The sequence below is a fragment of the Rana temporaria genome, chromosome 4, assembly GCF_905171775.1.
Source record: "Rana temporaria chromosome 4, aRanTem1.1, whole genome shotgun sequence".
Lineage (NCBI taxonomy): Eukaryota > Metazoa > Chordata > Amphibia > Anura > Ranidae > Rana > Rana temporaria.
The window spans coordinates 93628831-93655380 of NC_053492.1; positions in this window are offsets into that span (position 1 = coordinate 93628831).

Genomic DNA, 26550 nt, shown 5'->3' on the forward strand with positions numbered 1-26550 from the left:
TGCTCTGGCAGTTTTCTCTGGATTTTGCTATCGCTGGATGGGGCTCTGTAGTTTGGAGATCCCTAAGAGTCTTCGGTGGGATGGGATCTGCAACCAGATTTTGTGGAGGACCAGTAGGGTGTGTGCTCAGGTGAGCACAGTCCTTATAATGAAGGTATGGGAATACCCCATGGCTCCCAATTGGAGACTGCTCTACCCCAAGAGAGACAGGAGGTTCCTAGGAGTCAGAGACAGAGGCTGCAGGTGGCAACCAGAGCACGCGTGTGTCTGTGTAGTGCCTTGGGGTTTAGTGAGGGAGGTCCTCACCAAATTCCTTGCCAGGAGTAGCTACCATAGTTAAATTGTTAGAGATACATTGATTTCTCCCTAAGTTTGACCTTGTACTTTTCTCTTCTGCCACTAGGTGGCTAGGCACTTGATGATACTAGATATGAGAAGGACAACTCAGGGTCAGGTTATGGGTATATGGGGTATCTCAGCCAATGGGCGGGGGTTTTCTTGAATCCCTTGGCTTGCTGGAAGAGCCAATATATTCAGGTGGAGTCAGGTGATCTGTGTTCTGTGCCACCCGGATTTCCATCTGGGTGGACATATGTCATCTGCCCCGGGCTTCTAGGACAGAGATTGAGCCTATCCCGGGGGCATCTGTCTGCCAGGCTGTGTGAGGGCCTATCCAGAAGTAAGAGGGCAGCGCAGGGTTGGGACTGCGACTCCCAGTCCAACCAAAAGTGATGGTTCTGCCGACTGGAGAACCTGTCGTGGTCGGAGGTAGAAGGGAAGCTGTCACCACTAAGGGACCAACCACCTTCACCAGGGACCACAGTGAGTAACTGAAGCAAGTACCGGAGCAACATTCTCACCGAACGGGCAGGGTGGAGAATTGGGAAACTTCAGGCGGTGATCAAGTCAGGGACCCATCCAGCGGAGGTGACGCTTGCAGAGCAGCATTGTGTGTCAAGCTAGGGACCGAGTCGGTCAGCAGGGGTGAAGCTTGAAGGTATCCGAAGTGCCAAGCTAAGGACCCAGCGGGAAAGCGTGGGTGATGCTTGAGGGAAATACCCCCACAAAAGCCTTGAGGAGTTCACGGGATTCAGAGTTAGTGAATCAGAGTGTCCAGTGAGAGACCAGGAGCTCAAGGCACTGAAGAACTACAAGTAGAAATTGTAGTAAAGCTGAGAGAACCATTATGTTTGAATTAGGAACTGTTAAGTACTGTAGGCATAGGGGACAGCAAACCTGCACATGCAAAAGTGTCACCTTGCTGGGGCTCTTCCCTGTACGGCTGTCCTCCTATTAAAGCCTCAGAGTCTGCCTATTGAAATTTCAACTTCTTAATGATGTCCTGGCCCCAACTCTCTTTCCCTTGCAAAATATAAAAGGACTGTTAAAATAAATAAAACCTCTTTTGCATCCAAGAAGTGTCTGGCGCCCAATGACTTTTACCACCTTCGCACCCACTATGCCTCACAACCCACTGCATATTGAAGGATGTCAGCGGTCTGTGGCCTCAGGCTCTCATTAGACTGGAAGAGGTTAGAGATTCTGCTACATCTGCAAGAGGCAGTGAAACGCCTGAGGACTAAGGCCCCGTACACACGGCCGAGGAACTCGACGTGCCAAGCACGTCGAGTTCCTCGTCGAGTTCTGGGATGAAGCCGCCGAGGAGCTCGGCGGGCCGCCTTCTCCCATAGAACAACGAGAAAAAAGAGAACATGTTCTCTATTTTCTCGTCGAGCTCCTCGGCGGCTCCATCGAGCCAAAACTGTACAGACGACAGAGTTTCTCGGCAGAATCTGGGTTTTGACCGAGTTTCTCGGTGAATTCTGCCGAGAAACTCTGTCGTGTGTACGGGGCCTCAGGCCAGAGCGGAGCTGTGGGTGCTAAACTAAAGCTGTCCACACTGAAAAATCCTGTGGTCTATGTGACCAGCATAAAGAGCAGAGATACTGCTAAATAGAAAGCCAGGCAGGTTAGAATTTTCTGTTCATGTGTATTTGCTAGAGAAGAACCCCTGTGTGGGAAACCCTACATGTTTTGGACTTTTTATTTGCCTTTTTAAGAAAAATGGGCTACCAGGCCCTTAAAATATAGTTCCTGACTGACTTGAATCGCTGGAAAAATGCATCTACCACTAGCGCTAAGGATTCCCCATGGTACTCTCTCTCTCTCTCTATATATATATATATATACTGTATTCTAAATGCATATAATTCATAATGAATAGCAGCATCCATCCATAAACCATTCTCAAGTACTACAGGTTACAAGTGCATTGAAACATAGAATAGTAAGGCATTCATATATTCTTGTTTGTTTCAATGGAGAATAGGATGAAGAAAGGGAGTTCATGAAACTCTGCTGACTATCTTGAATTGGAAAAATAAGGATCTAGGCATGTTTTCTGTCTGTCCAATCTATATTATACTTGAGTGGGTGACATCTTCCTGTAGATATGAGTTGCTGCTACAGGCAGCATAAAATGTTCAATGTCCACCGCAGACCATTATATGTCTATAGGCACCTGTAGATACCACCAGCCAAGAGATCTGAGAGGACATAATGATTGGACAGTTAGAAACCATTACTTAGAGCTATTGTTTCTCCCGAGATTAGCCATAGCAGGAGGATTTTGCATGTGATTTCCCTACCTCCTCCCTAGGCATAACAATAAAGGCTAGGCAGATCTGAACTTTCATGTATATGCCTGCAGCTGGCCCAAAAGACATCTCTAGATGGTAAGATTGTGCATTCACATCCTCTGATATTTTTGGATAGCTTAAGGGGAGTTATGTATGTCTGATCTTTGTAATGATGTAAAAATTCAGATTGTTTAAAAATCAAGCAAGAGGTATTATCTAGATAGGGACAATAGGGTTTATTTACTAAAGGCTGTTAATTTTGCAAAAGGAAGTTGCACATTGCAAGGGAACTCCCCCCAGAGCTTAACATGGGCAGTGAAATTTCATAGAACAGCCAATCACGTGCAAAGAACAAAAAACATAAAACCGATTTTTTTGCTTGCACTCGATTGGATGATTGAAGTCAGCAGAGCTTCACCTGATTTACCAAGCTCTGAAGATAATGCCCTTGCAAGTGTAGCTTCCATTGCAAAGTGAACAGCCTTTTAAAAATTCAACCCAAATGTCTGCTGCAAAGCATTTAAAAATATTGTTATTCCAACTTGTTGGACTATCTCTATCTCTGAGTAAAATGATGCTAGTCATTCCCTTTTCTAAACAGAAAAGGAATTGAAAATGTCAGTTGTACATTGGATTCTTCCAACCTGCCTGCCAAGACCCAGCAGTGTGATGATGCAACAGTGGAAAAGCACAAATGTCTCTTCCCATCGCCATATGACATGTGTTTGTCTATGGCAAGCTTTGGGAAAGCAGCAGTATTTTAAATACATTTTTAATAATGCAAAACATATTAAAAAGGCAAAAAACTGAACATTTACACACAAAGGGGCATATTCTTAAATATCTGAGGCGGCGGAACGTATGTCCTTTACGTTACGCCGCCGCAAGTTTAAGTGGCAAGTGCCTGATTCCCAAACCACTTACCTGTAAACTTGCGGCGGCGTCGCGTAAAGTCCACCCGCGCAAGCCCTCCTAATTCAAATGATCCCGGTAGGGGGCGTGGATCATTTAAATTAGGCACGCTCCCGCGCCGATCGTAATGCGCATGCTCCGTCGGGTAAATTACCCGACGTACATTGCGCTAAATGACGTCTCACGGACGTCATTTGTTTTGACTGTAACGTAAATGGCGTCCAGCGCCATTCACGGACGACTTACGCAAACGACTTAAATTTTCAAATTTCGACGCGCGATCAACGGCCATACTTAACATTGAGTACGCCACCTAGGGGGCATCTTTATCTTTACGCCACGTATCGCTTACGGAAACGACGTTAAAACACTACGGCGGGCAAGCGTACGTTAGAGAATCGGCGTGACTAGTCATTTGCATATTCTACGCTGACCGCCACCTAGCGGTCAGCGTAAATATTGCAGCCTAAGATACAACGGCGCAGGCCGTCGTATCTTAGGCATGTTTAAGTGTATCTCAGTTTGAGAATACACTTAAACAAAGGATCGGACTTACGTCTGCGTATCTGCTGATACGCAGGCGTAAAGTATTTGAGAATATGGCCCAAAGTACATACTGTAAATATATTGGAAAATCATATCTCCAACAGAAAGAAAATAGCTTAAAAAGTACAGATTCAGATAAGGTGTTTAAAAAGTGTTTGTTCACCCAAAAAATGTAAATACAGATCCTATTCCTTTAACCACTTGCCGACCGCCGCACGACTATTTACGTAGACACAATGGCACAGGCAGGCAGATTGGCGTACAGGTATGTCCCTTTAAATCTGCCTCCCAGCAGGCATGCGAGCATGTGCGCCACTTGTTTTGCAAGTGCAGCTGGGGGTCCCGGGAACTCGATGTTCCTGGGAGTCCCACGATTTCGGTCAGCAAGGGCAGAGTGCCTAGTTACACTGTAACTGATGACCATTCCCTGTGATCTTGAACAGTCATCAGTGACGTGTCACATGTAGCCAAGCCCTCTAACAGTAAGAATCACTTCCTAGGGAACACTTATCGCCTGCAGCGCCACCTAGTGGTTAACCCCTTCACTGCCAGCGTAATTTTTACAGTAATCAGTGCATTTTTTTATTTTGGTCCCAAAATGGTGTCAAAAGTGTTCGATGTGTCCGCCATAATGTCGCAGTCACGATAAAAATCACTGATCGCCGCCATAACTAGTAAAAATGCCATAAACTAATATTTTGTAGAAGCTATAACTTTTGCGCAAACTAATTAATAAATGCTTATTGTTTATAGTGCAAAAAATAAAAATCACAGAGGTGACACATACCACCAAAAAAAAGCTCTATTTGCGTGAAAAAAAGGACGTCAATTTTGTTTTTGGAGCCACGTCGCACGGTCGCGCAATTGTCAGTTAAAGCGACGCAGCGACAAATCGCAAAAAGTTTACCACCAAAATGGTGAGGGGCTGAAGTGGTTAAAGCATTATATACAGCACAGTGCTTGTGCTGTGTAATTTGCTCCCCCCCAGTATCAGCTGAAATACCTGACTGATCCTGACAGTTTCTGCCCACCCCTCTGTACACTGACCATGATATATCAGGGCTGCTGAGCCCTGACACTGTGATCAGAGTACATGCCTCTGTCAGCCGCAGTCCTGCTCTGTGTCTCCTGTGTCCTCTCTTTCATCCTTTCTCCTCTCTGACTGTCTGCTCTATGTCCGCGCGCCCCCTCCCGTCCTGCTGCTCACATTAGGGTTAATGTTACATTATCCTCTTTGTTGATTAAGCTAATGTCCCCCTGTGAATGTGCTTTATTAAAAATGCATCTATATACCTTGTTTACTGAGCGCAGATCGGCGATCACGTGACATGCCGCCTCTCACTTCTTTCGCATGACAGCTGCAGCGGGCGGGGCCATCTCTCTCTTCCTCTCCTCCTCCCCTCCTGAATGACATCAGTGGGGGATCCTCGGCCAAGCCCACTGCATCTATCGGCCCGAGAGAAGAGAGAAGCGGTATGTCACGTGTTTGTCGATCTGAGATCAATAAACAATGTATATAGCTGCATTCTTAAAAAAACACAGTCACAGGGGGACATTAGATTAATCAACAAAGAGGATAATGCCAAGTTAAACCTGTGGGTTAACAAACACTTTAACCACTTCAGCCCCGGACCATATTGCTGGTCAAAGACCAGGCCACTTTTTGCGATTCGGCACTGCGTCGCTTTAACTGACAATTGCGCGGTCGTGCGACGTGGCTCCCAAACAAAATTGGCGTCCTTTTTTTCCCACAAATGGAGATTTCCTTTGGTGGTATTTGATCACCTCTGCGGTTTTTAGTTTTTGCGCTATAAACAAAAATAGAGCGCCAATTTTGAAAAAAAAATATATTTTTTACTTTTTGCTGTAATAAATATCCCCCAAAAATATATAAAAAATATATTTTTTTCCTCAGTTTAGGCCGATACGTATTCTTCTACATATATTTCGTTAAAAAAATCGCAATAAGCGTTTATTGATTGGTTTGCGCAAAAGTTATAGCGTTTACAAAATAGGGGATAGTTTTATGGCATTTTTATTAATATTTTTTTTTACTAGTAATGACGGCGATCAGCGATTTTTATCGGTACTGCGACATTATGGCGGACACTTCGGACACTTTTGACACATTTTTGGGACCATTGGCATTTTTATAGCGATCAGTGCTATAAAAATGCATTGATTACTATAAATGCCACTGGCAGGGAAGGGGTTAACACTAGGGGGCGAGGAAGGGGTTAAGTATGTTCCTTGGGTGTGTTCTAACTGAAGGGGGGGTGGACTGACTTGGGGAAATGACTGATCGCTGTTCATACATTGTATGAACAGACAATCAGGCATTTCCCTCCGGACCGGGAGCTGTGTGTTTACACACACAGCTCCCGGTTCTTGCTCTGTAACGAGCGATCGCGGGTGCCCGGCGGTGATCGCGCCCGCCGGGAACGCGCATCGGCATCAGGGGAGAGCGGACCCCTATTGGCTGCTTGGCGAGTTGACGTATAGCTACGTGATCTCGCCCAGCAGAGCCTACCTGCCACCGGCAAGCGGTTAATAAATATTTTAGGGCTGTTACTGATCAAAAATGTTCTGTTCGATTAATCGTTTTTTTTTTAATCGATTAATCGACTAATTTCGATTAATTATAACGCACATACAGATCCAACTACTTTTAGCTGATCTACTCCTTGCAGGCTGGAAAAATGCATAGCAGGATACAAAAAACACACAAAGGCAGCGCTCGATGGGAATAGCATTAAAACTTTTATAGTCTTCTAGTAGGTAACAAAATAAATATTGCACTGGAGATAAAATTAATGTAGCTACATAAACTGTAAAAATGGTGCGAGTAATACCAAACTGTACTAAAAGCAGTCATAAAAACATGTAGCTAAGTATGATACTGGTATAAAAATGTGTACAACGATACTACTGCTGAATCCAGATGAGGAGGGGTTAACATCAGTCCATCGGCATGTAGATGTCCCATGAAGGGAACTATCACAACTCCCAGTGGATGGTTGTAGAATCCCAGGTTGATAGAGGGAAGTGATAGAGGGAAGTGTAACAGCCCTTGCGTGTGGCAGATAGTTAGGTCCCGCCAGCATGCAGATATAAAGGCACAGCAAAGGAGCCCTTCAGATGGACACGGCAAGCCCCGCCGGTGTCCGTGACGTTACTGGATCGCCGACGGAACTCCCTGAAGGCCCAGAAGCTGGCGGAGAGGTGAGTACCAATCAAAAGAATTTTAATCGATCAAAAAGATTTTGATCGATCGAAAAAATTAAAGATTAATCGATTAATTAAAAGTTAATTTGCACAGCCCTAAAATATTTCTATGTATTTTTACTTACAGCTAGTATTAAAACCTAAGCTTGTGTTTATATCCGACTGCAGTCTGCAGCATAGCAGGCACACAAGAGGAGGACCAAGGGACAAGCTGGTGTCAAAGTCCAGAATCCACAAAGCAAGGTCAGAAGTAGGCCGGATCGGCAATGGGAGATCAGACAAGTGCCGGAAAGCGGGAACACAGTCATGGGTAGCTTAAGAACATCCAGCACTTAGCACACATCAGGGCATCCTTTAAATTAGGGTTGTCCAGATACCGATACCAGTATCGGTATCGGGACCGATACCGAGTATTTGCGGGAGTACTCGTACTCGCGCAAATACCCCCGATACCTAAATAGAATACTTTCCCCCACCTTTCCCCCCCCCCCGCCGCTGCCGCCGCATCGCGCCGCCGCATCGAGGGACATGGCTAGAGGGACATTGCTGCATATGTGAGGGACATGGCTAGAGGGACATTGCTGCATATGTGAGGGACATGGCTGCATATGTGAGGGACATGGCTAGAGGGACATTGCTGCATATGTGAGGGACATGGCTAGAGGGACATTGCTGCATATGTGAGGGACATGGCTAGAGGGACATTGCTGCATATGTGAGGGACATGGCTAGAGGGACATGGCTGCATATGTGAGGGACATGGCTAGAGGGACATGGCTGCATATGTGAGGGACATGGCTAGAGGGACATGGCTAGAGGGACATGGCTGCATATGTGAGGGACATGGCTGCATATGTGAGGGACATGGCTAGAGGGACATGGCTGCATATGTGAGGGACATGGCTAGAGGGACATGGCTGCATATGTGAGGGACATGGCTAGAGGGACATGGCTGCATATGTGGGGGACATGGCTGCATATGGGGGGGGACATGGCTGCATTTGGGGACACATTTAAAAAAAGTATCGGTATTCGGTATCGGCGACTACTTGAAAAAAAGTATCGGTACTTGTACTCGGTCCTAAAAAAGTGGTATCGGGACAACCCTACTTTAAATAGGAATCCTTTAAATAGGCAGCTTTGTGCTATTCCTGGGATTGGAAGTGAACAGGCATGTGCCAATGCATGTGCACACCGATGTGCACCGGCACACACAGATGCACCAATGTGTGAGTGCATGCCGGATACTGGCCAAAGTCCATCTGTGTGCTGGCACATGCAAACGAACATGAGTATGAGGATTAGTTTTACAATGGCCATATTGAGGGCAGGTATATTTGGAGGGAGCCCACCCCTCCTGCAGCTCCACCTGCTGTATAGAAGGGTATAATTAATGTGCAAAATAAAGAATAAAAATATATACAAAACCACTATGCACTAGTTGACAGGCTGTTATGTTGATCCAAAGGCATCAGTACCTTCTGAGTCACTGACCTTGAGAAAACATGCAATTTAAAAGTTCTGACTTCCCTGCTTGTTCCAGATCAGTGACTTAAAGGTCTAAGACCAGAGGCATCCAGGTAATTTGTATTCTCAGAAGAAAGACAGCAATGGGAGCCAATGTATTACTCTCAATACAAGTTTCTTTTAAAACATTTTAATTACTGTAGGTCCATCCTCTACATTTTCCCTGGTAACCACTGCCCCCTGGGAAATCCAAAATTGTACAGGTTAAATAAAGGTTCTGCTCTATGATCACAAATCACATTTAAATTTCCAAACAGGGGTGAATCTGGTTGGTGATGGCAAGAAATAGAAACAAAGTTAGTTTAATGTGCTATTAAAGTTTAATCAAGAATATAATATTAAATAATTTGATGTCCGTATTATATCCATGCTTTATCCAAGAAAATGTGCAAATGAGCTGAATTCACACTTCATTAGCTTTATAAGGAGGTATAGGCTGCCAAGATTTCTACAATATATCATTAATGGATCAATATGTAACATATAGAAACGTTGAATAAATGACTGTCCTTCTGTCTATTTTTTAGTAAATTATACAATAATTTAATAATTACGTTTCTAGTCAGTCAGTGTGATGTGTGTATGTTGGAAAAGTTTTTTTTTATGTGTATTGTGTGACTATTTGTAGGAATGTAAAATGGCTTCTAAGGACACGTTGCCTTAACTAGCCTAATTCTATTGTTTGTTTTACTTCCTTAAATCAAACCTTAGTAAGAGTTGTAAGTTGAGTTGTAAAGAGACACTGTGATTGGCAATAAAGCTGTTTGCGTCATGAGCCACCGGTGGTCTTTAAGCCAATAGTATACTTCCTGTTGACCATATAAGAAGGTCATACACCTCGTGTCTGTATGGGACTTTTGCTTTTTCACATGTAGATTTCCATCCAGTTGTACCGGTGCAACTGAAATAAAGTTATCTTGCTTCTGAAACACTTGAAGTTTGACTGATCACAGGGGAAGAATTATCCTATCATTTTGGTCCTTCGAGCCGCAACCAATGCGTGAAGCCCGGGTCCAATGGTTCTGATCGATCAGAAATCGGTGAGTATTGGATCTCAAAACTCACTGAGAAAATAAGTCCCCCCACTTAACATTAGTGGTCAAATAGGGGCCGATTGCTACCAGGACCCGGGTTCAACCATCTGGTTCCGAACCTGCCGTGATCCAGTCCTTCTAGTGTGTTTTGGAGGTAAGATACTTTAAATTACATTTTTTTTCTCTCTCTCTCTTTTTTTTCTTTTTCTCTGCTTGATTCTGGTTCTGATGAGTTGTGATAACAGACATTGAGACTGATTGTATGACATCTTAATAGTCCACTGTAAAACAGGCATTTGGGGCGTTGCCTGAGGTAAAATGGACGTCGCCTGCTGTCCGGGACAGATAAAAAAAAGAGATTTGAAGGGTATACCGAATGTCGTAGGTTGCGGACCCGACAATTTAAGCGCTAAAAGTAGCTGAGTAATCTAAATAGATTGCGAGACCTACTTTCTTCTTTGTGATCACTTTTTTCTGTAATACCATCTCCTTCTTTCTTTCTAATGGTTAACCTTTCTAACTTTACCATTTTTTTTTTATTTTTTTTTGAACAGTGCTGCATAGACGGGTTTTAACAATTTTTTGATTCTCCCCATAGTGTGGGGTGTTTTTATATTTTAGATTTTACTCTATTCTTATTGTTATCCTGACCTAAGTGTTGCTACCCCAGTGTTTTACACGTTAACAGAAAGTCTGATTACTGCTGACAGGGAACTTGTCTGTTAAGGCAGTTATATGTTTTGTGTGTCTGCATTTTTGTGGTTAGACTCTGGGCTCAATTCCCCCAACCCCCCCCTTCAGACATTTGTACTGATAAGAAATTGTCCGGCAATTTAAGCTAAGTGCACTTCCCCTTTTGTGTGTGTGTGTGCGCGTGTTAATTCTGATCAGGTCACTCTATTTTTTTTTTTTTTTTGTTTTGTTTGTGTTTTAAACCAAATGAACTTCTAAAAAAAAAAAAAAAAAGTGGGGGTGAAGGTATAGATTGTGGTGATAAGAAATGTATGCATAACAAAGACCCTAAAATTGTGATATACTGTACTAAAAGGAAAAGAAAATGTGTTTTTTAGAATAATTTTACTGTAAAAGGTTGCCAGAATTTGGTGAAAAAAGCTTAAATTGTTAAGATCAGAGAAGGTGTAAGTTAGAAATGGCGGCATGCTGGCTTGAACATGCTAGAAGAACAAAAGAAAAATACCAAGCCCAACTCCCCCTGGTGGACAAAGAGGATAATTTAATTTGTAGCACCCAGAGACCACCTCCTTATAATGGTCCTCCCCCTCAGGTGCAAGCCACTGCCCAGAGTACCACCCTCCCTGTGACATCCACCCCTGTCAGAGGAACCGCCTCTGAACAAGACCCTAACCCTACTTCCTTAATCTCTCCAGATAGCAGTAAGATCTCTAAGCTGAACAGATCAATCCTTGAAACTTTAACTGACGTCATAGCCTAGAGATCAAGTAAACCTCCTATTAGGTATGGTGTAGATGATGGTGAAGTATACCCTTTGATAGAAGTCCCAAACCCCAGGGGAGGACAGGCTGACGGGTTGGGAGGACAGCATCCCCTGACAATGACTGTTTTCAGGCCATGGACTGAGAAGGACATACAAAAGGCTACAGAACACATATAACATCCAAAATTAGGTCCAGTGGAATTTATTGAAAACATAGAGGGATTACGGAACAGTTACAAGTTGAACGGGGTGGAGGTAGAGAGAGCCCTGAGGAGAGTGCTGGGATCAGATTGGGCTTCCGTAAAGGGGGATTGGGACCCTTGCGGCCTAGCAGACGAACAGGGGCGAAGAGATCCATTACCTTCAGATAGCCCAGACTTGGGAAACAGGTTGACTGCATTACTGAATAGATGTCAGCTTAGATGGATTCAAAGGACTGATTGGCAGAAAATAAATATGACAGTACAAGAAGACAAGGAGAGTGTCAGTGACTACCTAAATAAACTACGAGAGTTTTTTAAAGTGTTCTTCGGGCTCCCCGAAGCTGAGGATGTGAATAGTGCATATCAGCAACAGCTAAAAATAGCTTTTGTAAATGGATTAAAACAGGATCATAAGGATTACATTGTTAAACATATGGTTATTTACGGAACTGCATCAGTTCTAGATGTTTTACAATATGCTAAACATTCAGAGAAGTATCTGAAAACAATGGGAAACAAATTTGAAAGTAAAGGTTTTTGTGCAAAGTGTTGAAGGAGATGAGGATGTAGAGGAGTACACTGCCGAGGCGGAAACAGAGGAGTCCCATAGAAGGAAGCAGAGGAGGGTATTGCCTCTGTAATAGATACATTTTTACAAACAGAGGTGGTTATGCTGTGTCCTGACAGCCCCTGTAACACCCCTCTTTTCCCTGTTAAGAAGGCTCCGCCTTCCACAGGCTGGAGAATGGTACAGGATTTACAAGCTGTTAACCAGGCAGTTATACCAAGAGCTCCTGTGGTACCAGATCCACACACACTATTGAATGATTTGGATCCAGGGAATGAATTCTTCTCTGTGATTGATATCAGTAATGTTTTTTTTAGTTTTCCAGTGCACCCCGACCATCAATTTTGGTTTGCCTTCACTTACCGGGGGAAAAGGTATACCTTCACAAGGTTGCCCCAGAGCTATTGTGAGTCCCCCACCATCTTTTCACAGGCAATGTCCACAAACTTGGCTCAATTTGTGCCCCTAGGGGGAAGCCAGCTCCTCCTCTATGAAGACACATTCTAGTGGCGTCTCCCTCAGTGGAGGTTTGTAGGACTGATACAATGGTTCTGTTGTATTTTCTCCATGATCAAGGGCATAAGGTAAATAACACTAAAACTCTAGTTGTGGCAACAACAGGTCAGATACTTAGGATATAATATCTCAAAAGAAGGTCGGCACCTGGATGAAGCGAGAATTTGAATCCTCCTACAGGTGTCGAGACCAAAAAAACAAATTATGTATTTTTTGGGCATGAGGAATTTTTGTAGGGTTTGGATCCCCGGGTATTCAATATTGACCGCCCCGTTGGTCCATGCCTTACATGGTAACCCAATGGCCCCACAGGATGCTATTAAATGGAGTGAGGAAACAGAGATAGCTTTTACTGACCTAAAACAAGTCCTTTCTAGTTCATCAGTGCTAGCCTTAACGGACTATGACAAACCTTTCAAACAAACAGTAGATTTAAGGGAAGGTCACATGACATCAGTACTTACACAGTCACATGGTGAGCGCCAGAGGCCAATTGCTTACTATTCTACAAAACTAGACAGTGTAACTAGAGCACTTCCACCCTGTGTACAGGCAGTGGTAGCTGCAGCCGAAGCAGTTAAGGCCTCAGCATCTATAGTGCTATATATCACCTGCTGACACTCATAGTACCTCATGCAGTATCTGTTATTCTTTTACAACAAAAGATATCACATTTGAGCCCGGCACGACACCTTTCCTGTATGACGATACTCTTGACACAACTTCACTTAACGATACAGAGGTGTACTACATTAAACCCATCCACACTACTACCACTCCCTACTGATGGCCATAAACATAACTGTACTGTTGCCATCGCTGAAAAGGTACTGCCTCAAAGTGATTTGAAAAATGTACCTTTATCTAATCCTGACAGGATGCTTTTTGTTGATGGCTCCAGTAGGAAAAATCCAGATGGTACAAATGCAACTGGATATTCAGTAGTGACACAGGATGAAATCTTGGAAGCTAAGCCTTTACCAAAACATTATTCAGCACAAGTAGCAGAACTTGTAGCACTGACAAGAGCATGCATAATTACAAAAGGAAAATCTGTAACCATATACACAGGTAGTCAATATGCATTTTCAACTGTACATGTTTTTGCACAACAATGGAAAAACAGGGGGATGGTGACCTCTAGTGGTAAGCCAATTTCACACATGGACTTTATTCTAGAACTTCTAGATGCAATACAGTTACCAAAAGAGCTTGCAATATGCAAATGTCAAGCACACACAAAACATACAGACCCCATCTCGGAGGGAAATAAAAGAGCAGATGAAGCGGCTAAAATAGCGGCACAAGAAACACATCAAATAATGACAGAACTGGAAATCATAGAGATAGATCATACAGTCCTTACTGATATGCAGCAGAATGCTCCCCCCGGGGAGAAAAAATATTGGAAAACAAAAGGTTGCACAATGATAGATAACATTTACATATCACCTGAAGGAAAACCGGTATTGCCAAAATCCCTATTTAGGTATGCAGCAGTGTTGACACATGGAGTAACTCATGTGTCAAACAGGGGGGTGACTGAGATGTTAAGTAAGGTATGTACAGCCTATGGCTTCACAAACTACTCAAAAACTTTTTGTTCTCAATGCATTGGATAAATGTGGAAGGAATAAGGATTGCAGAGAGGTCTACCTGGACTCACCAGTCCCATTGCAAAAAGGTTTTACAGGCAGAGCAGGGTCAGTTGGCGGCAGAGCTCTGGTAAAGTCCGGCTACAAAGGGAGGTTCTGCACAAGGTGGGGCTTATCTCAAACCGGTGAAGAACTCCATTACCTTACCCCCCAGGGCTCTGTAGCTGGTTAGGATGGAAGGGACAGTAATTATTTTGGGTCTACTGGTGACTCTAGGTGAGACGTCTATACATGGAGGCAGAAACTGGAAAGAAAAGGAACCTCTAGAATGGGCAAGTACGGGGAAGACCTTGAACTTAACCTTCATAGAAGGAGTAACTAGTACCATTTTAGTTGATTTTTGCCAAATGGTGGACTGTGGGGACTTAACTGAAGCAAGAAGGCTCCAATGGGCAGATAAATATGTTTGTTATATTCCAAGTGGAACTGACTGTTCAGTATGGAACCAGGTCCTGTGGACCACAGCACACCAAGATTGGGGGTACAACATTCTAGGCATAAATGGTTTAAAAGAAAGACTTACCATAACAAAGGCAGCCAATTCTCCCTGTACCCATGGCAGAGATTGCAATCAATTGCTGATAACAGAACCTCAAAAAAAGGATCAACGGTTATATTCTATGGGAGCATGGGTGTCGGGAACAGATCCTTTAGGTACATTTTTCCTCGAGGTATTACCACCCAATAAAACCAAACAGGAAAAGGTAGACACAGAAGAGAAAGAAGAAGGCCATACTAAGATAGAAGTTCTGAGTAACACTGTAAGATTTACTAACCTAACAGTAGAAGATGCCATAGTTTTGGAGATGGGTTACCAAGAAAGAAAATGAGTGGTTAGAATGGTTGAGGTACATGGTTAAAACTCTAAAAAGGGAAAACTGTTTAGTTTGTGCTGGAGCTAGACCACATTTAGCGACAGTTCCTTTTCCTCTAGATTACAATACAGATCCAGAAGGTTTTACAATGTATGCTGCGGTTGTATAATAAGAGTTATAAACCAGAAACAAATTCTACCTGTCACACATTGAGTTTGTTGTTTCCCCCAGTGCAGAGACCTCAGATACCTCCAGCGGTTGCTACGTATCCGGGCAATTTTACTTGTTTTACACTCCCAGGGAACAGTAGCGCGGTGGATCTTGGGTCACTACCTGATGACTGCTGTGCGGAGAGGATTAACAAGGAACATGGTGACTGGGTGGAACATGACATTCAGAGAGCTGATGTCTGGTGGATGTGTGGGGATAAGAAACTTCGAGCTAGGGTCCCAGCCAATGCCCGAGGGGATTGTGCTATGGTCCAGCTAGTTATGCCCCTGAGAATCCTGTCAGAACACCCGTGGACTAAGAGTCACCAACGGTATCAAAGGGACACCTCTCCCAAAGGGTCATTTGACTCCCAGATCTACATAGATGAGATTAAAGTTCCTTGAGGGGTTCCCGAATGAGTTTAGGACCAATGAGTCAGGTAAAGGCTGGGTTTGAGTCTCTTTTCTGGTGGGTGACTATAAATAAAAATGTTGACTGGATTAACTACTATACTATATAACCAACAACGATTTGTAAACTATACCAGGGACGCTGTAAAAGGTCTAGCAGAACAGCTGGGCCCCACCTCTCTAATGGCATGGCAGAACCGAATGGCTTTAGATATGATCTTAGCTGAAAGAGGAGGGGTATGCAAAATGTTTGGTAGCATGTGTTGTACTTTTATCCCTAATAATACATCTCCTGGAGGGACTGTGACCAAAGCCCTGGAAGGACTAACTGCTCTATCGAATGAATTAGCAGAGAATTCAGGTATTAATGATCCATTCATAACCTGGCTTGAAGGATGGGTTGGTAAATGGACTGGACTCATCGCATCATGTTTGATCTCAATTGCTGTGGCTTTGGCCATTCTGGTCACTTGCGGATATTGCTGCATTGCCTGTTTTTGAGGAATTTCACAAAAAGTGATCGAAACTGCAATCTCAAGAACAATGTATCAAGCACTTCCTACCTCCGAGGAGACATGTGTGGACGTTGAAGTTCAACTTAATGACATATAGTCCGAAAGTGCATAAAACACAGGGACTATCATCGAAATGTGTTGAGATAAAATAGCCACACAAGAGGAGGGAATGTTGGAAAAGTTTTTTTTTATGTGTATTGTGTGACTATTTGTAGGAATGTAAAATGGCTTCTAAGGACACGTTGCCTTAACTAGCCTAATTCTATTGTTTGTTTTACTTCCTTAAATCAAACCTTAGTAAGAGTTGTAAAGAGACACTGTGATTGGCAATAAAGCTGTTTGCGTCATGAGCCACCGGTGGTCTTTAAGCCAATAGTATACTTCCTGTTGACCATATAAGAAGGTCATACACCTCGTGTCTGTATGGGACTTTTGCTTTTTCACTTGGCATGTAGATTTCCATCCAGTTGTACCGGTGCAACTGAAATAAAGTTATCTTGCTTCTGAAACACTTGAAGTTTGACTGATCACAGGGGAAGAATTATCCTATCAGTGTAGTTGGACAAATACTAGAGGCCTAATAAAGATCATAATTTTCAAACTGAGGGTTGGTGTTTGTGGCATTACAAGTTTCAGCATGCTAGATCGAAAATGAGGCCAGATCACTTAGCAAAATCTGGCCATACGTAGCTATGGTGGAATGAAACTGATAATAACCACTTCAAGTCTGGGCCAAATCTGACATTCTCTCATATTTGAAAAAAATCTGAATTTATTTGCTAGACCCTGGAAAATAAAATGGTGGTTGCAATTTTTTATGTTGCATGACATTTGCATGACATTTGCACATTGCTTTTTCAAACGCAAAATTTTCAGGAAAAATTCACTTTATTAATTTATTTGTGCACACAAACATAATTTAATACTTATTTTTTTTTTGTAAAATATTAAAAATAATGTTATGCTGAGTAAATGGCACTGCGACAAACTATAGTACCTATTCATTTTGTGAAAATAGTGCAGCGCTACGTATCTATAAATATATAATTATATAAACAAATATTTATACATTCCATAAAACTATTTTCACAAAATTAATATTGCAGTAGGTGTGGTGTATCACTATAAGTGTTCAACAGCTGTGTAAACACTCAGAGGGTTATTTGTGTTGCTTTTTTTCTCACATTATTAGAGTAATTTATTAGTATTGGGGCGCTGATTGTTTTTCTCACAATTTAAACTATAGTCCCTACAAATCTCCATAGGCCACACTTTAAAAGCCTTTACAGGTTACCAGTTTTGAGTTACACAGGAGGTCTGGTACTAGAATTACTGCTCTCAATGTGACGTTCAAGATGTGTGGTGTGATCACCGTTTACATATGCCTGTGGGACCTACGTTTACCTTTGCGCAGACAGGGGTGCTTAAAAAATGATATTTTAGAGGGGGCATTGCCGGACTTCATGCTTGATGGCCGCACACTGATCCTGCTCTGTCTCTAAGCGGCACTACAGGTCTCCTAGCATGGGCATAACCACCCAGACATTGGCGGTTTGGACCCACATCAACTTACCAGCTCTCTGAGAATGTCAAAATGGAGGAAAGAAAACGAAACACTGAGGTAGATGACAGAATTCTTCCCCCCGTTGGCCCATTCTGCAATCCAAGATGCCCTCGGCATCTGCTCGTCACACTGTCACAGCAGGGCTGAGGAGGAGGGGGAGAGCACCCGCTTTATGCAGGAACACAGCAAATTCACATTAAATGATGGAGCTAATTCCCAGACATTCTTCTCTTCTAATAGCCTGGATAAATCCAGGCCCAGGCTCTGTCCTAATGAGGAGAAGCACAGAGAGGAGAGTTTATCACTGACACCTGGAACAGGGGACACATGTAACCAGTTCTCCATTGCTGCATATCCCCCTACTGGCCAGGCAGTAGACATGTGTGTTTCTATTCGTAACGAATGGATTTTCGTACGAATTTGTTAGTATTCATATATTCGGATCAATTCGAACATCCGAAAAGCTGAAAGAACCAAAATACGAAAATTATGGAATTACGAATAAGTTAAATAACGAACAAGTGAAAATACGAACATACGATTGCACAATCTTATCACAATACGAAACACTGGAACAGCAAAATAACGAAAATTACATCTATAACGAACGATTTGCATTCCGTATTTTAAATCCTTTGTCTGTTCGTATTTTCATTTGTATTTTCATTTGTGTGTTTTGTAAATCCGTCTCTTTGTCTGTTCGTAAATTTGTGTACTCGTATCGTTCTTTCAAATGGGCACTGGGCAGTGTAGTTAGTGAGTGATGTAGCTTACTTAATATCTTAGCCAATCAGCTTATCTCTTTTGTGCTGAGTCACATTGGACAGTGTAAAGCCTCATACAAACGATCAGACTTCAAACAAACTTTTCCGTGGATTTTTGTCCGAAGGGAGTAGGTCAGACTTTTGAAACCGAAAAAGTTTGTCCGATGGAGCGTACACACGGTCGGATTTTTTGGAAAACGCTAATTTTGAAGTTTGTTGGCAAAAAGTTTGACTGTGTGTACGGGGCTAAAGAGAAAGTCTATCTTAATATGGATTAGCTGCGTGTTGCAATGTATTTACAAAAGTACAAAATTACTAATCCATTAAACGAAAATTATTATCTAACAAAATTACGAATTTCGAATCAACGAAAATAAATTAGACAGAATTACAAATTATTCAGTATCAACGAAAATAAAACTGTTAAATAAATAACTGTTCATAAAAATTATGAATCTTTACGAATCTACGGAACAAGACGAAACAAAACAGGCAGTGATAGACACCACATTAAAAAAGATGATGTTATCCTTACAAAGCTCCATTCACACTGATATTGTGACTATGGTTGTCATTTTAAAGCTGAAATCCATGACCTAGATGACAGGATCTCCCATTTCAATGAATTAGTGGATGCCCATAGTGAACGCGAGGAGGAGGTAGAGTGGATTAAAGCCAAGTTAGCCGATTTTGAAGATTGATCCAGACGGAACAATCTATAGATTAGAGGCATCCCCAAAACCATCAAACAGCATTAAAAGATTATTTATATTATTTATAAGTGTTTGTCCCTTTATTAGAGTCATTTTAAATACCGATTCTAAGCTGCCTTCAGGCCGTTAACATGACTCGTGGCCACTTTACAGCTCCAATGGATGGCTTCTGCAGGAGGAGCCATGATCTCCCTCTGACATCATCCGGGGTGATCACATGGCCTCCCGCAGAATCCCTGTCTCGGAGCTGTAAAGCAGTCGCGAGTCACATGACCGACCCGAAGACAGCTCAAAATAGCTAATAGAGGGGCTGACAGTGACCATTGTAGTTTTTTTTATAATAGCTGTGGGGGGGGGGGGCAGGGTTGAGTGGAGACAAACACAGAGAGGGAACTGCCAGGCAGGAAGTAGGGGGTGAGGGGGAGAGAAGAGAGCAGAGAAACACAATTGTCTGCATTCGCTGCTACGACCTGCTTCTACAGAGGAGCTCTTTCCCTGCTCTTTATATGGTATCTTTATTGACTTTCACATTAATTCAGAACAGCGGGGTAATCTTTTGATCATACTTACATGATTCATTATGGCATTTACAATTACCACATTCAATGTCAAAGGGCTCAATAGTCCCAACACATGCTATTCACTATAGTCAGATGCTCGCAAATTGTGTAGTGACATCCTATGTCTTCAAGAGACTCACTTCTGTGCCAATAAGACTCCCCCATTCAGCCACAAGAACTTCCCTCATATATACCTGGCCAATGCACCTCACAAAAAATGAGGAGTGGCAATTGTAGTTAATAACACTGTAGCTTTACAACCTTTGGATGTCACCATGGATGATCAAGGTTGATACTTCATACTTGTCTGTCAAATCAACAACGTTATATATACCCTTGTGAATGTCTATGCGCCAAACTCAAAGCAATTATCCTTTATCCATAAAAAAAAAAAAAAAAATATGCAAGGCCGGCTTATATTATGCAGGGACTTTAACGTAGTTCCAGATACTTCCATGGATGTCTCCACCCCCTCTCCATAGAGATCACGTCCATCCTTCCTGCAGTCCTTTATTCGGTCTAACTCTTTTTTTGATATATGGAGATGTCAACACTCTGCAATAAAAGCAACACGTTTTGGATTGCGGCTGTCCAGAAATCCTTCCTTCATTTTGCATTATCCTATGCATTGCCAGCACCTGTGTCTTCGGTCTTGGTGAGGAGATTCCTAATTGGTATCCTTGAGCGGTGATCCTTTCACTCTATGGAAAGAGATTATATTTTATTTTCCAAACCACATTGCTTGTACTCAAGAATCAACTATATGCTAATTAACAAGACTCTTCTTCAAGATGTTATGTCCTGTACGATCCATACAATAACCTGGTCAGACCATGCTCCTGTTTCCATGTGTGTGGGGGGGAACAAGAAAGAAAGGCACAGAAAACAGTCTGCGATACTAACACCATCTTCACCCCCTCGACCCTATCCAAATTTGGCTTTAGTGGGAATATCCTTGCAGCTATCATGGCCTTATACTCTACCCAATCAGCACATGTGCTCTCTGATGGTTGCTTATCTCAAAAATGTAATATTACAAATGGCACGCCCCAGGGCTGCCCACTCTCTCCCATTATCTTTATGCTCCTGATGAAGCTCTTGGCTCATAAGATACGAAATCACAACTCTAGCTCGGGAATATCCATGGAGGGCAAAGAACACAAAATTACGCTTTTTCGTCGACAACATTATTCTATTCTAACACTAACAGACCCGACCTCCTCCCTGCCTGAAGTGTATAACATACTGAAGGTATTTAACTCAATTTCTTACTATAAAATCAACTGAACCAAATGCAACGTGCTTCGTATAAACATCAATAAGATTGATAAATCCCGTTTACAAACTTATTTGCTCTTCCAATGGACAGAATGTTCTATGCCCTATTTAGGTATAGCCTTAACATCTCCTTCCACTAATCTCTTTAATGCCAACTACACTCCCCTAGTCTCATCTTGCAAAGTCGAATTAGATAGACTTAGCAAATTCTACTTAATGTGGTCTGGGAGGTTGGCATTTAAAATGTTGGTACTTCCCAAAATCTTATATGTATACTGAGCACTACCTATCTCAATCCCCTCTTTGTTATTTGCTGAAATGAAAGCATTCTAAACAATTTTCTGTGGCAAGGGAAAAAAACAAGGTGTTCCTTTGCCACACTCACTAAACACATCTTCACCCCCTCGACACCTACAGTATTTATACATGCAAATTGGATCCTATCTACGGAAAAACACCATTCCTTGCATCAATGTACCTCGTATGGCCTGGTCCTTCTGGTCATCTACCCAATCCAGAAAGAAAGGTATTTCCACCTTTTACTGGCTCCTGCAAACCAAATCCACATTTAATAAAACCCCTGCTCTAGTGCATTGGGAGAAGGATCTGGGGGTCACATTCTCAGCGTCCCAATGGTTAAAAGCAATCCAGTACAACACTAAAACAGCCAAATGCATTAATTACTGTGAACTAGCCCAAAAGATTCACCGTCGTTGGTATTTAACACCTGTCCGTCTGGCTAAATACTCAAACCTCAATAGTAACTTATGTTGGCGTGATTGTCTACAAATGGGAACTCTGTTTCACATTCTTTGGGAGTGCCCCCATATAAAAAGTTACTGGAAGAGGGTGTTTACTCTTATTTCTGATATAACAGGTTGCTTAACAAAGCCCAATGCTGCTTTGCCCCCCCCCCCCCAGATTGCACAGTCTATTTGCCATTAGTCAATAAACCCTAATATGTTTAAGATCCCTTGCACACTTGTGGATTCAATCCCAGTTTTTTAGTACACCCAGGAGACACAGGTGTAATTTATAACACCACCACCTGCAGCCCTGTTGATCCACAGCATTTTTTATAGACTTTGACAGGCTGCAGGTGTAGTTAGGTGCAGTCTATTTTTCCCACTGCAGGTGGCGCTATTTCACAGCGGCACTGGAGTTGGAGAGGAAGTCAAGAGGAATGTAGCTATTCTATGGTTTCCTGGGTCACTGGGGAAGGGATCCAATTGGGTGCTCCCATCCCATGTGACTCTAGCAGCCATTAGGGTCAGGTAGAGCCTTTTTAAGGCCCTGGCTTCTAGGTTTGGCATGCATTTTGTGACTTGGTAGAGTAGGGACAGGTACCTCGTCTGGTAGGAACAGAACTAGTGTCAGGGAAAGAGTCCTGACTAGGAGGGAATGGGTAGGGCCTGCAACTTCTCTGGACATCTACCTGCTTGGGGACAAGATGGCCAGGCTCCATTCTACCCCTCTCGACAGGTGCTGTTAGTTCGGCTGAATCCTGCTCTCTGCAAACTGTTGGAGCTGCCTGGGCTGTCTTCCCACTGGGTTATTTGTGAACTCACTTTCAGGTCATAAAAAGTGTTTGGGGACCTGGGTCCTGCCCCAGGGGACATGTATCAATGCAAAAAAAACGTTTTATAAATGTATTTTTTTTGGGAGCAGTGATTTTAATAATGCTTAAAGTGAAACAATAAAAGTGAAATATTCCTTTAAATTTCGTACCTGGGGGTGTGTATAGTATGCCTGTAAAGTAGCGCTTGTTTCCCGTGCTTAGATCTGTCCCTGCACAAAATGTAATTTCATTTAAAAGTACCCGCGGCTGTAATGAATTGTCGGCTCCCGGCAATACAGAGAAAAGTCATTGAAACAAAAAAAAATGCGTGGGGTCCCCCCAAATTCAATTACCATGCCCTCCAGGTCTGGTATGGATATTAAGGGGAACCGTGCGCCAAATTTAAAAAAAATAACGTGGGGTTCCACCCAAATATCCATACCAGACCCTTCAGGTCTGGTATGGATTTTAAGGGGAACTCCACGCCAAAATAAAAAAAATGGAGTGGAGTTCCCCCCAAAAATTCATACCAGACCCTTTATCTGAGCACGCAACCTGGCAGGCCTCAGGAAAAAGGGGAGGACGAGAGAGCGCCCCCCTCCTGAACCGTACCAGGCCACATGCCCTCAACATGGGGAGGATGCTTTGGGGGTCTGTGACCCCTCAAATCACCTTGTCCCCATGTTGATGGGGACAAGGGCCTCATCCCCACAACACTTGCCCGGTGGTTGTGGGGGTATGCGGGCGGGAGGCTAATCGGAATCTGGAAGACCCCTTTAACAAAGGGGACCCCCAGATCCCGGCCCCCGCTATGTGAATTGGTAAGGGGTACATTGTACCCCTACCATTTCACAAAGAAAGTGTAAAAAATTCACAGGGAAACCTGCGTTACATCAGAGGGGGGCGAGTCACCTGTCGCGTCACTGGGAAAGCCCAGGTTTACCCTTGAGACCCCGTCAGATGGGGGCAGGGTCACGTGACAGATGGCCTCGTCCCCAGCTACATAAGACCTGTCAGGGTGCCGCTACATTTGGAGGCACACAGGCTAAATGCCGAGTACACAAGGGGCCTAAGTAGGAACTACAACAACCTAGCCTAAATGAAAACCACCCAACTATGTATATTATTTCTTGTAACACGTCTGCATTAATATAACAGGTGATCTTAATCAATCAAGAAGTGAGATGTTCAGAAAGGAGTATTTTTTTAATGTGGGCTGTGATGGAAGGTCCTCTAGAAGCAGCTGTGTAACGAATATTTTTTCTGCAACCCTTTAGAGGGCGCTGCCTGGGACACATGTCACATTATAATCAGCCTTGAACATTGCTGCTAGCAACCTGCTGATATTCCAGGAAGATGAATCAGGGACCAGACTGTAAACGATTTGTGTAGAACACTGTGGGTCATTGTTAATAAATATCAACCTTATCACTGCCAAATATCAGAATAAGCATTTGACCCAAAGTTAGGTATACAGCTTCTGTTTATATTTTCTTGAAAGACCTAGCTTCAAACATTTCCTTTTTTATAAACACGTAACATATATAATATACAGATATGTGTTGTAGGCTTACATGTGGATTTATGCTCAGAAACTGAGAGAGAGTGATTCACAAAGTACGTGTTATGTAGCCTTAGGAGTGAAGACTCAATAAAATCCTGTGTTCACATTTGATCTATCTGTGAATTATCATATTGATGTGTTATGCATGAGTTAACATATAATTAATATTCTGTTTCCTTTCAACGGCTACCTTGTAAACATTTGCAGTAAATATTTGCTACTGAGATTTATATCTATAAACTTGTACATCCTGCCCAGATTGCATAGCTTGCCTCCAGCAGTGAAAACCACTGTAACTGTGTGTTTACTGTGGAAACAACGAAGGCACCTTCAATGGAATTCTACTGAGGCCAGCAGGAAGACTCTTCTCCTAAAGTGGACATAAAATGCATTATGACACTAAACTTGTAGTACACTGTTACTACTATAATAAGACCTCAGAAGCATGAACGTCATAGGACTCTATTCTATGCCCATGGCTTATTCATAATCACCTATGCAATACTTACAGTATGTTTCATTATCAACTTAACTTACTAACTTTGACAAAAAAAAAAAAATATATATTCTGCATATATTATATAGTATCTCACAAAAGTGAGTACACCCCTCACATTTTTGTAAATATTTTATTATATCTTTTTATGTGACAACACTGTATGTGACAACACTGAAGATATGACACTTTGCTACAATGTAAAGTAGTGAGTGTACAACTTGTATAACAGTGCAAATGTCCCCTCAAAATAACTTAACACATTGCTAATAATGTATAAACCGCTGACAACAAAAGTGAGTACACCCCTAAGTGAAAATGTCCAAATTGGGCCCAAAGTGTCAATATTTTGTGTGGCCACCATTATTTTCCAGCACTGCACTGCCTTAACCCTCTCAGGGCATGGAGTTCACCAAAGCTTCACAGGTTGCCACTGGAGTCCTCTTCCACACCTTTATGATGGCATTACAGAGCTGGTGGATGTTAGAGATCATACGATTCTCCACCTTCCATTTGAGGATGCGCAAATAGATGCTCAAAAGGGTTTAGGTCTGGAGAAATGTTTGGCCAGTCCATCAGTTTTATTTACCATATTAAAGCCGAGTTACACTAGGGCGACATTGCACTCTCTTCTTTTGTGTTTTGTAAATGGCACACAAAGCTGTGGTCATTTTAATTAGCTCAGCATGAAAAGAGCTTTTCTGGAGCCTTTCAGTCCCTGATAGCGCAACTGAAGCAAACCATCAACTATGAGTGGCAAGGCACTGTCAAAAGTTTTCTGGGATAAAGTTGTGCACAGGCACAAGTCAGGGGATGGAAAAAAAATGGAAATGGAAAGGCTTTATCAATGTCTAGAAGCACAGTGAAGTCTAATATTAAGAAGTGGAAAGTATTTGGTACAACGTAGAACCCTCCCTGGATCAGGATGTCACTCCAAACTGGATGATAGAGCAAGGAGGAACCTGGTCGGAGAGATAACGATGCATTTATTTTAAAGTGAGATGATTATTTTCTATACCCATTGTCCACAAGGGAAATTTCCTCACATTGGAAAAATACACTCTTACTTCTCATAGTTATGAATAATAGGGGGAACTAATGCGCAAACCACACTAAATGAGAATAGCTATCAATTAATTAAAAACTGCATCCACCATATAGTAATATAGTGAAATAAGGGGTAAAACAACCTAGGCAGCAGCCACAACAAAGTAATGTTCGCACACTGGTAGTATATGAAGGATGGGGGGGTGTTGGGGCGCTTACTAGTATATACAAAATAGATGTATATTATAATTATATCTAATTAATCAATATTAAATAGTGCAATGTGCTCACAGGAAACTTAATGGTAACATCAATAATTAATTAACAGTAAATAGATCACACAATTTTGTGAACAATGTGCAGCAATAAATGATTAATTAAAGTGCATAAAATAATATGTGCATCATAACAGTATGATAAAGTGCATAAATAAGTAGATAGAATGTTCAATAAAAAGTCCATAACATATCTAGAAATTGTGAAAAGAGTCTCTCATGCAAATGTGCAATGTAAATCCAGGGCAGAATCCCAAACATGCAGCCCAGAGGTATTATTAAATTGTTCACAGGATAATTTTCAAAGTGCAGTGCTCAGGGAAACAAATCCAAAAACGTGCTCCACTCAGAATGACCAGTAGTGCTAGCCTCTCACCTCTAGGAGGATTACAATAAGCCTTAATGTGATCCCAATGGCCGCAGCTTCTCTTCCCTATTACGTGTGCAGGTCACTTGTAATTCCACACCAGCAGCAGTTTTGACCAGTAATCAAGTCCCTC